This window comes from Equus caballus, chromosome 24 (genome assembly GCF_041296265.1).
Source record: "Equus caballus isolate H_3958 breed thoroughbred chromosome 24, TB-T2T, whole genome shotgun sequence".
Lineage (NCBI taxonomy): Eukaryota > Metazoa > Chordata > Mammalia > Perissodactyla > Equidae > Equus > Equus caballus.
Window position 1 is genome coordinate 23,355,645 of NC_091707.1, and position 12,166 is coordinate 23,367,810.

The 12,166-nt window shown below is 38.9% G+C and overlaps 2 protein-coding genes across 7 annotated transcripts in view; both read right to left on the reverse strand.

The window, feature by feature from the left end:
* Window positions 1–12,166, reverse strand: part of WDR89 (WD repeat domain 89) — a 432,803-nt gene that overhangs the window by 327,885 nt on the left and 92,752 nt on the right. The window lies entirely within an intron of this gene.
* PPP2R5E (protein phosphatase 2 regulatory subunit B'epsilon) overlaps window positions 1–12,166 on the reverse strand; it is a 146,890-nt gene that overhangs the window by 105,989 nt on the left and 28,735 nt on the right. The window contains exon 1 of one of the 6 annotated variants that reach the window (XM_014735630.3): window positions 3,089–3,170. The exons of 4 other annotated variants lie outside the window; for them this stretch is intronic. The gene's annotated coding sequence lies outside the window, so the exon portion shown is untranslated. Of the gene's footprint in view, window positions 1–3,088; window positions 3,171–12,166 lie in introns of those variants that run through there. One more of the 6 variants, XM_070249681.1, reaches the window with a different exon arrangement.

Sequence of the window (12,166 nt, forward strand, 5' to 3'; positions counted from 1 at the left end):
TGGATTGGAAGAATTAACATAGTTAAAATGTCCATACTTCCTAAAGCAATCTACAGATTCAATGCAACCCCTCTCAAAGTTCCAACAACATTTTTTACGAAACAGAACAAAGAATCCTAAAATTTATATGGTACAACAAAAGACGCCAAATAGCCAAAGGAATCCTGAGAAAAAAGAACAAAGCCGGAGGTATCACACTCCCTGATTTCAAAATATACTACAAAGCTATGGTAACAAAAACAGCACGGTACTGGCACAAAAACAGACACACAGATCAACGAAACAGAATCAAGAGTCCAGAAATAAACCCACACATCCATGGACAGCTAATTTTCAACAAGGCAGCCAAGAGATTACAATGGAGAAAGGAGAGTCTCCTCAATAAAGGGTGTTGGGAAAACTGGACAGCCACACACAAAAGAATGAAAGTAGACCAAGTATGGTTATCTTAGACCATACACAAAAATTAACTCAAAATGGATTAAAGACTTGAATGTAAGACCTGGAACCATTAAACTTCTGGAAGAAAACAGGCAATACACTCTTCAACATGGGTCTTAGCAGCATATCTTCAAGTACCATGTCTGACCAAGGGAAACAATAGAAAAAATAAACAAGTGGACTACATCAAACTAAAAAGCTTCTGCACAGCAAAGCAAACCATCAACAAAACAAAAAGACAACCTAACAATTGGGAGAAGATATTCGCAAACCATATATCTGATAAGGGGTTAATATCCAAAATATACAAAGAACTCATACAGCTCAACAAGAAAAAATTTAACCCAATTAAAAAATGGGCAAAAGATCTGAGCAGACATTTCTCCAGAGAAGATATACAGATGGCCAATAGGCACATAAAAAGATGCTCAACATCATTAACTAACAGAGAAATGCAAATCAAAACATAATGAGATATCACCTCACTCCCATCAGAATGGCTATAATTAACAAGACAGGAAACAATAAGTGTTGGAGAGGATGCAGAGAGAAGGGAACCTTCATACACTGCTGGTGGGAATGCAAACTGGTGCAGCTACTATGGAAAACAGTATGGAGATTCCCCAAAAAATTAAGAATAGATCTACCATCTGATCCAGCTATTCTACTGCTGGGTATTTATCCAAAGAATATGAAAACACGAATGCATAAAGATATATGCACCCCTATGTTCATCGCAGCATTATTCACAATAGCCAAGGCTTGGAAGCAACTATGAAGGGACGAATGGATAAAGAAGATGTGGTATATATACACATTGAAATACTACTCAGCCATAAGAAAGGATGAAATCTGGCCATTTGTGACAACATGGATGGGTCTTGAGGGTATTACGCTAAGTGAAATAAGTCAGAGGAAGAAAGTCAAATACCATATGATCTCACTCATAAGTAGAAGATAAAAACAATGATAAACAAACACAGAGAAACAGAGATTGGATTGATGGTTACCAGAGGGGAAGGGGGGAGAGGGGAGAGCGAAAGGGGTGACTAAGCACATGTGTGTGGTGATGGATGGTAATTAGTCTCTGGGTGGTGAACATGATGTAATATACACAGAAATCGAAATATATAACAACGTACACCTGAGATTTACATAATGTTATAAACCAATGTCACCACAATTAAAAAAAAGAAAGAAAGAAATACTTCTGCCATCACCAAACATGAAGGGTAACAACATCATAAAGTCCTCTAGGGATCTGAACCAGCCAAGCACAACACAAGGTTCTTCAACTATGGTGAAAGCGAAGCTTATGGTCTCACTAACTAATGCGGCTTTTTTTTTAATTTTCCTCTATCAGATTAACCAAAAATGATGGTCAACTATTCAGAAGACATGAGGTTCCAACTCCTAAACTCAGGTTGTTATTTTTAAAAACTATAGTTTTAAAAAGAAAAATAAGATACCACTTTCTGACTCACATAATTAGCAAAAAATTAACAGGACTGAGAACATTCAGGGACTGTGGGGAAACAGATATTCTCCGATACCCTCGCTAGGAATGTACATTGTTACTTGTAAAGCAATTTGGCAGCATCTACCAAACTTCTTACTTTTTACTCAAAATTCCACTGCTAGGAATCTATCCCACAGATACACTCACCTATGCGCAAAGAGAGAGATATGTTAAGCAGTTCCCATGGCATATTTACAACGGCAACAAACTGGAAATATTTCAAATGTTATCAATAAGGAAATGCTTTCAAGTAAGTTACTGTACATTCACACCTTGGAAGACTGTACAGCCATTAAAAAAAGTAACAATATGACAAAAGTGGGACAATGTTCAAATATACATACATATATATAGTGAGAGAGAGTATGATCCCATTTTTGTAAAAATAAACATGTATATACATATGTAGATGCAGACAAAGAAAAAAGTGTGAAAGAACATACAACGGTTTGTTTTCATTCTTTCGACAAGTATGTTTTTTTTAAGCAATTAAGACATAGACTTAAATTTAGACTTGCGCTGTCTTCATTTTTCCAATTTAAGGCTTAAAATCTTTCTTTTGTGAATGCCACCTTTTCTGTAAATCAAGCTTTGTGGATGCTTCTATAGCACACACTGGGAATTACTGGTGTGTACCACATGTCCACCAACATTATACTGACATTGCTGAGACTTTGAGCCAGTCACTTAAGGCTTAGTTTGATTTGCCAAACCAACTTCAAAGGGGCGGGAAACCTCACCCAGCTGCGCCCTGAACCATTAACCAATCAATAACCAAGAACATATCCAGAGAAAAGTGGTTTAATGTAGTAGAAGGTTTATTAGTATCTGATCATATGCAGTCAAATTTAAATGATTCTAATTTTCCTTTTCAATTTATTGATCTGAATGGTCAAAACCTACTGCTACGGCTCTTCCTCTCCCACTTAAATCTTGAATGAATAACCAAAGAAGTCAACGTCTGAAAAGCTGACAGACCTGACAATAAAAATTAAAATCTCAATTCTAGATTTGGAAGAACAAACTATCTTATCTGGGTGCACAGTAAAAAAGGTAATTTTCCAAGAAATTTTTTCTGGTTCTAAAATAAATGAGCAAACACTTCAAAATCAAATGTCTGGCACTCACCATAGTGGCTGCAGCCTTTCACCACCTCAGCACCCCTCCCCCGCCCGCAGCTCCAGCCAGTTTAACTGCTTTTAAACGGAACATTCTAAATTACTAAATACAAACTATATCTATTTCCTCCTGCTTAAGTTTTCCCATTTTTCCATGACATTTTAACCTTTATTCAAGGCAGTTATCGCAAATATACGACACGCAGAAGATACCATTTCCAAACATTTTATACAGAGATGCATAAATGCGAGTGTAACAGTAGTTCCTTTCCCTTGAAAGAAGAATAAGACAAAAGAACCTTGGTCTTCATTCAGTTAGAACCCTGGATCTGAAGACCAGCTCCATGGGATTTCACAAAGCTTGGCTCCACGTCAAAAGGCCACAAGCCTTTTCTATCTCGACAAACACCATCTCCGGATAACCCACATCCCTCCCCGGCAAAGGTAACTAAGAGGATACAGGGTAAGTACCTGGGCATAAACACATAAGCCTGCCCCAAGTTTACCTGGAAACTGGAAAGGTAACTGGCTGGCAGCTAAGGCTGTCCTAGAACCCAGCTCCTGCCACAGCCAGAAACGCACTCGCGTCAGCACCGTCACCTCGGACCACACCTCTCTTGTTCAATATTTCTTTAGTCACAAATATCAATCCATCTCATTTTCTTGTTCACTTAGGAGAAGATAATACATTCAGTGAATGTTTGCCAATAAATGAATTCAGTTTCTGTAGTTTATTTTAAGCATGATGGCAATTCAGTCAACAAAACTAATCATCTTGTCAGAAATGAAGGTTATTAGTATCTTCCTTACAAGTTAGATCACTTTTTAAGTTAGAATCAACCAAATCTTGAGGGCTTTTTTGACTGTCTTTGTGTCTCAAGACTCACTGCCCTAAATCCATTAAAGAGACAAATAATTTGGTTTTTATTAAGTGAAAACACAAAGATTGCTTAAGTTCCTTAAGTTTTACTTAAAACAGAAAATACTTAATACATTCATGCTTCTAAACAAATGTATACTATCAAGTAGCTCCTCTGACCATATCGCTAACTTCTTGGCATAGTCGTAGAGAATGTTTTCTAAGCTTCACATACACGAACCTTTGGAAGGTAAGTGTTCTTGGACCTTTACATGGTAGTAATTGTATTATTGATATCATTTTTTAAAATATAACGACAAAAGATTTTTATGAACTCGGTAAATGCTTTTAAATAAATCTGTGCTTTATTAATCACAAGAACCAACATACATTTGAAAAACCTTAGTACATTTCCATCCAAAGCCTATTATTTATTTAGTCTGCAGCTTAGGGGTTCATAAGTTGACTTAACCCCTTATAATAATTTCATATATGTCTCCAGCTTTTGGAGCCCACAATTGGGAACCACTGATAGAGAATACGAAATATAAAACTGCCTAGTTACAAATAGAATGGCTCTTTAACGTAAATATTTGGAATCTTAAGCGAAAATTTATTGTGTGTCAGATACCAATGTTTTTCCCCTATAAAACTACAATTCTAAATTTAAAATCAAAGTTAGTCACAAAAATAATTTATAAACAAGCATTTATCTTCACAGGCAATTTGTTAAGAAATGCAATTACTCATAAAAAGGCCTCAGGACACACTGGAACACAGGACACGCCAGCTTCCATTTCCACCACCACAGAGGGAACGCTGATTTTAGTCCTGAGCTCCACTGCCCAGCCAAGCACCTGTAACTAAAATCTTAATAAGATTTTGAAGGTATCACAGGTCAGAGCTGCCTTTAAAAGAGATGAATACATGTGGCAGAAATGCAAAAATACAAATCATAAAATAGCCACCTCACTGTGAAACTAGAAGGGCAATGGCAATAATAAGAAGAATGGGAAAAAGAGCAGCAAAAACACAAATTTAGAGATTTCTCTTCCATTTCCTTCCCTTAGTAACGCACAGAGAATTGATCCACGTTTGCTAGTATCTCGTTTGTTGTTATGAGACATAAAGAATTTTCACTCTGGATAAGCCTTAAGAGACTAACAGTTCTAGTCCCATAGTCTCATTTTACAGATGAGGAAACTGTGGCCCAAAGAACAGAAGTGGCACGTTCCAGATCATCCAACTGACTGGCTGCAAGTCCTGGTCCCAGAACTTCTGGTTCCTCGCCCAGCGTCTCCAGTGTCTTACTTGGTATTTCACAACCTTCTCATATGGCCTAATCTAGATTTGATTTGCATTTATGTAGAAAATTGTTTTGACAATGATAACTCTTTGAAACAGACATTTCTCACGCTTCACTTTGCTATCCTGCAGATCATTTAAATAGACCCTCAGAGTTTTCCCATTTATGGAGGTGGTGGTGGTGAACATGTTTTGGGCACTGAATTTTTCTTATAGGAACATATCCCCTCTTTGATCTTGGAAGGCTATGAGAAATAAAGGTGTTAAAAAAAATCAGTTTCAAATGCAACTTTTTAAGAAGCAAACTGACTTTAATGAAAGTATAACTTGGTTTTCAGAAATCAATGCCTCAGATTTCTCTTTAACTAAATAAGATAGCTGCACTATCTCTCATTCAAATAAATAAACCCAGGTACCAAACGAAGATGCATAATTACACTGCCAAATGCTGCAGTTATCTTTCACCAAGTCATTGTGACAGGAAATAGTTTACAAGACTAAATTCTAAATTCAGGATTTAGGACACAATACTAACAGTGACCTGAGTAACGTTTAGAAACTTATAAGGTTAGCTGTTAACAATGCAGAAACAATAAATACCCCAATATGGAAAACTACAAAATGAATTAATTAGACTATGACAGATCCTGGTATAGTAACAGCTAAAATTTAGACAGCACTTATCAGGGACAGATACAATTTTAAGCGCTTTCCACCTGTTAACTCATTTAATTCTTACAACCCCAAATGTAGATACCATTATTATCCCCCACTTTACAAACTAGGAAACCAAGGCAGAGACAAATAAACGACAAGTGCACAGTCAGACCCTTGTAAGGGGGAGAGCCAGGATGTAAACCCAGGCAGTGTGGCTCCAGGTCTGCATAGAAAATGCTAACAAGATACAAAGATGGTGGGAAATTTACAAGAAATGTCCAGAATAATCAAATCCAGAGAGACAGAAAGTAGATTAGTGGTTGCCTGGGCCTGGGGGAAAGGGTACAGAGAGGAACGAGGGAGTGACTACTAACAGGTATGGGGTTTCTTTTTGAGGTGAGAAAAGTGTTCTAAAATTAGACTATGGTGATGACTACACAAATCTGTGAATATACTAAAAACTAATGAATTGTACACTTTAAGTGGGTGAACTGCATGGTATGTGAATTATATCTCAAGAAATATGTTTTTAAAAAAAGGATGGTGGCGAAAAATATTCAAAACTGAACCATACTCGACAGAAAAAAAAAAATGGAGGTGGTGGTTATGTAAATTGTTAGTATTAGGGGAAGCAGTTTGAATTCTCTGACTATTTTTGCAACTGTAAGTCTAAAATTATTTTTTTTAAGTTTTGCTTTATTTTTAATGGAACCATCAACACAACATAAAGTAGAGGCCACAGGATCCAGAGACAGGAAGTACTGGCCCACTTCCCACCACCCATATCTTCCCTCATGTAAATAATGAGGGTGATAAAACATCCTCCTCACTCCCTCACTTGCCATGAGGACCAAATGAAATGTGATGTAACAGAAATGCTTCTAAAACAATCAAATACCATCTGGAGGAAGGATAAACGTTACCATGTTGAGATTTTATAAAATCAAAATTATCAGTAGAAGATTATCAGCAGAAGGCACCTGATGCTTATGAAATATAGTAACAGTAATAATAATAAAGAGCTAATTCATAGTGAGCAATCACTGTGCGCCACAATGTTCATAGCACTACTCATCTACTGGGTCACTTAATTCTCACAACAACCCTAAAAAATAAATACTATTATTATTAGCCCCATTTGAGAGAAGAAACGACTGAGGCACTTGCCAAAGGGCACATGCTTAACAAGTGGCTGAGTATGAACTTGAGCAGTCTGGCCCCAGAGTCCATAATCTTAATCCACTTTAGATACTGTTTCTAAAATGAAAATGACTAACATTTTTTTAAAGCTATTCACTCACCACTCATCCCACTCATTCAACTCATTCACCTGGGCCCTAAGCAAGGCAAACAAGATACAGTCCTGGCCCTGGGGGAGCTTACCCTGTAGTGAGGAAACCAGGAAAATAAACCCCAAACGCCATTGTGAGAAGAGTGCCATCAGAGTACCACGGATACTGTGAGAGTACAGAGGAGGAGCACCTCCCTGAGGCCGGAGAAGTCCTAGGTTCCCTGCAGGTGACATCTGAGCCACACCTTGTCAGTTCACCAAGAAAAGGAAGAGGAAGAAGAGACCCAGGATAACAGAAGGGATGACCAATGGAGCAGGGACTAGGAGCACCAGAGATAAATCCAGGACACAGACAGAAAAATGAATTTGCTGAACAGGAAGACGAACAGCTTCTCCGACAAACTAAGAGTGAAATGTACAGGGATGCATACAAGATGAGAGACGGGGCAGGAAGCTCAGGATGATTCCTGCCTGTGGCCATCACTAAGGAGGCACCTTCATGGTGGGGCATGGAGAAGTAGGGAATGAAACCGGGTGGCTTGGGGACTGGAGGAGAAAGTGGTTATCTCATTTATCTGTCAAATTAATCTTTCTTGTCTGGGTTTCTTCACATTTTTACAGATGAACTGTGACTCAAAGGGGTTGAAGTCTCATTAAGTGACACACACAGGTAGAAAGCAGCCAGTCTCCAAGGCCTGTTCTCTGCCACTCCAGCATCCTCCTTCCGTGAACACAAGCAGTCTTTGTATTGGCAAGAGCCAGCAGTTATCTGGATTTTCTGCCTGGAAGGATGAGACGGGAACTGGAGAAATGTACACGTTACATCATACACCATCCTTCTCCAAAACGCAAAGAAGCTGAACATGAACACTCTCCTTCCTCAAACTACAAGCAAAAATGTTCTGGCTCAGTTTTCAACATAAAGGAAAAAAAAGTGGTTCCAAAAATGGCTATGTGGTTTCCTGAAGCAGAAGCAGTACTACCTGATACCCTAGTAGCTCTGCTCTGTATTCTTTATATTTCTGTCTTGTGGTTTGACAAGCACTGATCCGACCAGGAGAAGCACTCCGAACTGGATAAGCCAATAACTCAATTTGACTTGATAAAAAGGCAAGTTAATATAAATTTTTCATAGTGATGACTTGTTAAACTTTTACTAGATTAGTTACAATAATAATAGATTAGATAGAATAGAATTAGTCCTTAGAAACCCTTCCAAAAAAAGTTTTTTTGGTCTATTTACCAATAAATTTAGAATTATTTTCAAGACCAGGAGCCCATACAAATATAGCCACCATCACCTCATGGGAAAAAAAAAGCTTGAAGAATACACCCCAAAATGTTGGAAACGGTAATCACCTCTGGAGCTGAGAGGAGGGATGATATTTATGTCCTTTTGTAATCGTTCATCTGTATTTTCTACAACAATAAATACATGACTTTTGAAACTTTAAAAAAGTTTCCTGGCCTCTTTTTTTAGAAAAAGACTAAAAAACACATTCAACTATTCAGATGTGAACAATGTATACATTTTTGGGGGCAAGATTCAGAAAAACTTAGCCCAAGGTTTCTAACTGGAATCTTTACATGAAAATCTCCTTTAGCAACCATATATTCCATAAGATGATATTCGACCAGTAGTACTTTAATTTCAATGGTTATTAAAACATTACTTGTCACAAACTTACTAAAGTATAATGTAAATAAAGCACTAGTAGAAAAAGAACTCTAAAAATTAGAAAAGAACATTCATTAAACTTAAGACTGTAGCTAATCTTAAATCATTTCTGCTGGTATAGATCTTTTCCTAATAAAAGATGAAATAGGGGACCGGCCCCATGGCTGAGTAGTTAAGTTCCTGCGCTCCACTTCGGTGGCCCAGGGTTTCGCTGGTTCAGATCCCGGGAGCAGACACGGCACCGCTCATCAGGCCACACTGAGGCAGCATCCCACATGCCAGAACTAGAAGGACCCACAACTAAAATATACAACTATGTACTGGGGGGGATTTGGGGAGAAAAAGCAGAAAAAAAAGAAGACGATAAAATAGTACACTATATTTTTCTATTATATGAAATTGATAAAAAAAATTAGAAGACATAAGTTGAATATAAATAGTTACTTGGTGTTAAGGAGAACACAAACACCTAACATTATTTCTACTTTCAAGGCACTTAAAATCTTATTGAGAGAAATGAATTGTTTTTTACATTAAAAGACAGAGAGAGGGCTAGCCCATAATATTATGCAGGTAGCTGTGAAGCTGTACATGGGGGCCTTGAAAGATATACTAGTGAAGCAGCGAAACATACGAGAATGGTCCAACGAACAATATGAACCATAAATCAAGAACTATATACTCAATACCCACAAGAGCCAAATAGGTAAAGTTTACAAGTAAAACCAGCTCAATGAAAATAAGGCAATAGCACAAACGTGAAGATAAAATGACCCTTGTCCAGAATTAAGGAAATAACAGGAATGGGAGAGACTTGCAAACTAGAAAGTAACAAATGCTGCTAATCAGTTCCAACCAATAGTTATCACGAAGAAATACTGGCCCAGTTTGTTAGAAACCCAGATTTTTATGAGCAGCTCCTGATATTCAAATATTGGCAATTTTTTGGAAAAACTTCCACATATACAGAGGAGTATAGAGGAAGGCACCATCAGGGTGGGCGAGACTAGCAGAGACAGCCTCTCGGGAAGCCCAACTCTTGAGCTGAGCCCTAAAGAGACAGGAGATGCATTTCCATGTTGAGGGAATGAGCAGAGCAGCGGTGCTGAGGCCACTGAAGACCACGGGGTACGAGGCAGGAGGCTGGGAAGAGGCCAGCTGGCCTGTGCTGGGGGAGTGCTCAGAAAAGAGGTTAGAAAGGAACATTGCGAAGCTTCCAAATCAATGTCCGGTCTGCGGCTCACGGCATCCAAATCATCTGGCCTGCACATCCCCAGGCGAGATCCACTGATCAGAACCACTGGGGTGTGCAGACGAGAATCGACGGTGGAGCCAGCTCCTCAGGTGATTCTCAGGCACAGCGAAGTTTGAAAACAACTGTTCCAGAGCAAGGATGGGACATCGTGAAAGTACTTAAGGCAAAAAACAGCACATTTAAATCACATTTGAAACGATGCAAGGAAGACAGTTGTTTTACACGATGTTCTGTTTCAATACTCCCTACTACTATTCTTCCCCAAAAGTGTTTTAATGCATTACATATTTTAATGAGTTTCACAGCTGAAAATCATAAATAGTCTCTCTCCTCTCAGGTATAATGAAACCATAAGAATTGCATAAGGGCTTTGAAAGCCCTTATTAAAAAAGGTTCAGATAGCAGAATGTGAGAAAAACCCTTTGGAAAAAAACCCAATCAACTCAAACAAACAAACAAAAATCTGCTTTACTAAGAAGGGCATAGCCCTGGTTTTAAAAGCAAAGCAAAACAAAACAGAAAAACTCTTTGAAGTTCTGATTAAGCATGCAGTACCAAAATCACATGCCAGGGTCCTGAGTCCAAAATTTGAATACATAAATTCATTATTCAAAATAAAATCTGTTTAAAGAGCTAGAGAGTATGAGAAGTTCTGAAAAACTCTTCCAAATGTTTCTCCAAATGAAAAATCAGCCACAGCGGGCCAGCCCTGTGGCCGAGCAGTAAAGTTCGCGCGCTCCACTTTGGTGGCCCAGGGTTTCACAGGTTCGGATCCTGGGCGCAGACATGGGACCACTCATAAGGCCATGCTGAGGCAGTGTCCCACATGCCACAACTAGCAGGACCCACAACTAAAATACACAACGATGTACTGGGTGGATTTGGCGAGAAAAAGCAGAAAGAAAAAAAACAAGGTTGGCAATGGTTGTTAGCTCAGGTGCCAATCTTTAAAAAAAAAAAACCAAATTAGCCACAGGCACAGATTACTCCTACCACACTACCTGAGACCGGCACACATTGTGTAGATTATAAACTTTGAAGTTCTGACTTCACCAAACAGCCCTCATGTTTTCTTGGCAATCAAAAGAACCCCATGCAAGAAGTCAATCAAGTAATTCTTGAGAACTATTTATTTGCTGTATTACGATGACGGGGGAATGAAATACAAAAAGCATACCTTACAGACTAATTAGGCAGAGAAAACCAACACCCCTTGAAAAGCAAGAACCTGTCTAACGCAAGAGCCTTGCCTGTCTTAGTCACACTTCATCCCCCGGTCGTAGCACAAAAACAGGTGTTCAAGAAATGCTGTTTGAGTCATCTTTGTCACTTCCGCATCTAGCAAGTTCCTAGTACAGTGTTTGCTGAATGAATGAATGATACGCTGCGGTACACATAAATATGTCTCTCACGACTTAGGTTAAGAAGATCAAGATTATTGAGGGCTAAAGTAATCAGGAAATATTTCATGGGGAAGACAAAGTCTTAAACCATGAAATCTTAGAGGTGGAAGAAATCCTATAGCATTAGTAGGATCATGTAATCGGGTAATGCTCAAGGAAGTTCCCAAAGATACCAAAAGGAGCTGTACACCTCTAAGATAAAGGAGACAATTAAACTTGGTAGCAACGACTTTAAAATTGAGCAAATCCACATAAACAGTGGGTATTATGGAATAGTAATAATCACGACCTGCTCACACACTCAACCCTGCGCCATTCGCTCTGCTCTCCCGACTCCTTCCCCACACTCAAAACACAGGGAAGGGGGGCCAGACCAGTGGAGCAGTGGTTAAGTTCGCATGTTCCGCTTCAGCGGCCTGGGGATCGCCAGTTCAGATCCCGGGTGCGGACTTACGCAGCACTTGTCAAGCCATGCCGTGGCAGGCGTCCCACATATAAAGTAGAGGAAGATGGGCATGGATGTTAGCTCAGGGCCAGTCTTCTCACCAAAAAGAGGAGGATTGGCAGATGTTAACTCAGGGCTAATCTTCCCAAAATTTAAAAGAAAAAAATAGGGCAAGGGAGGCTGTGTTCGTGGAGC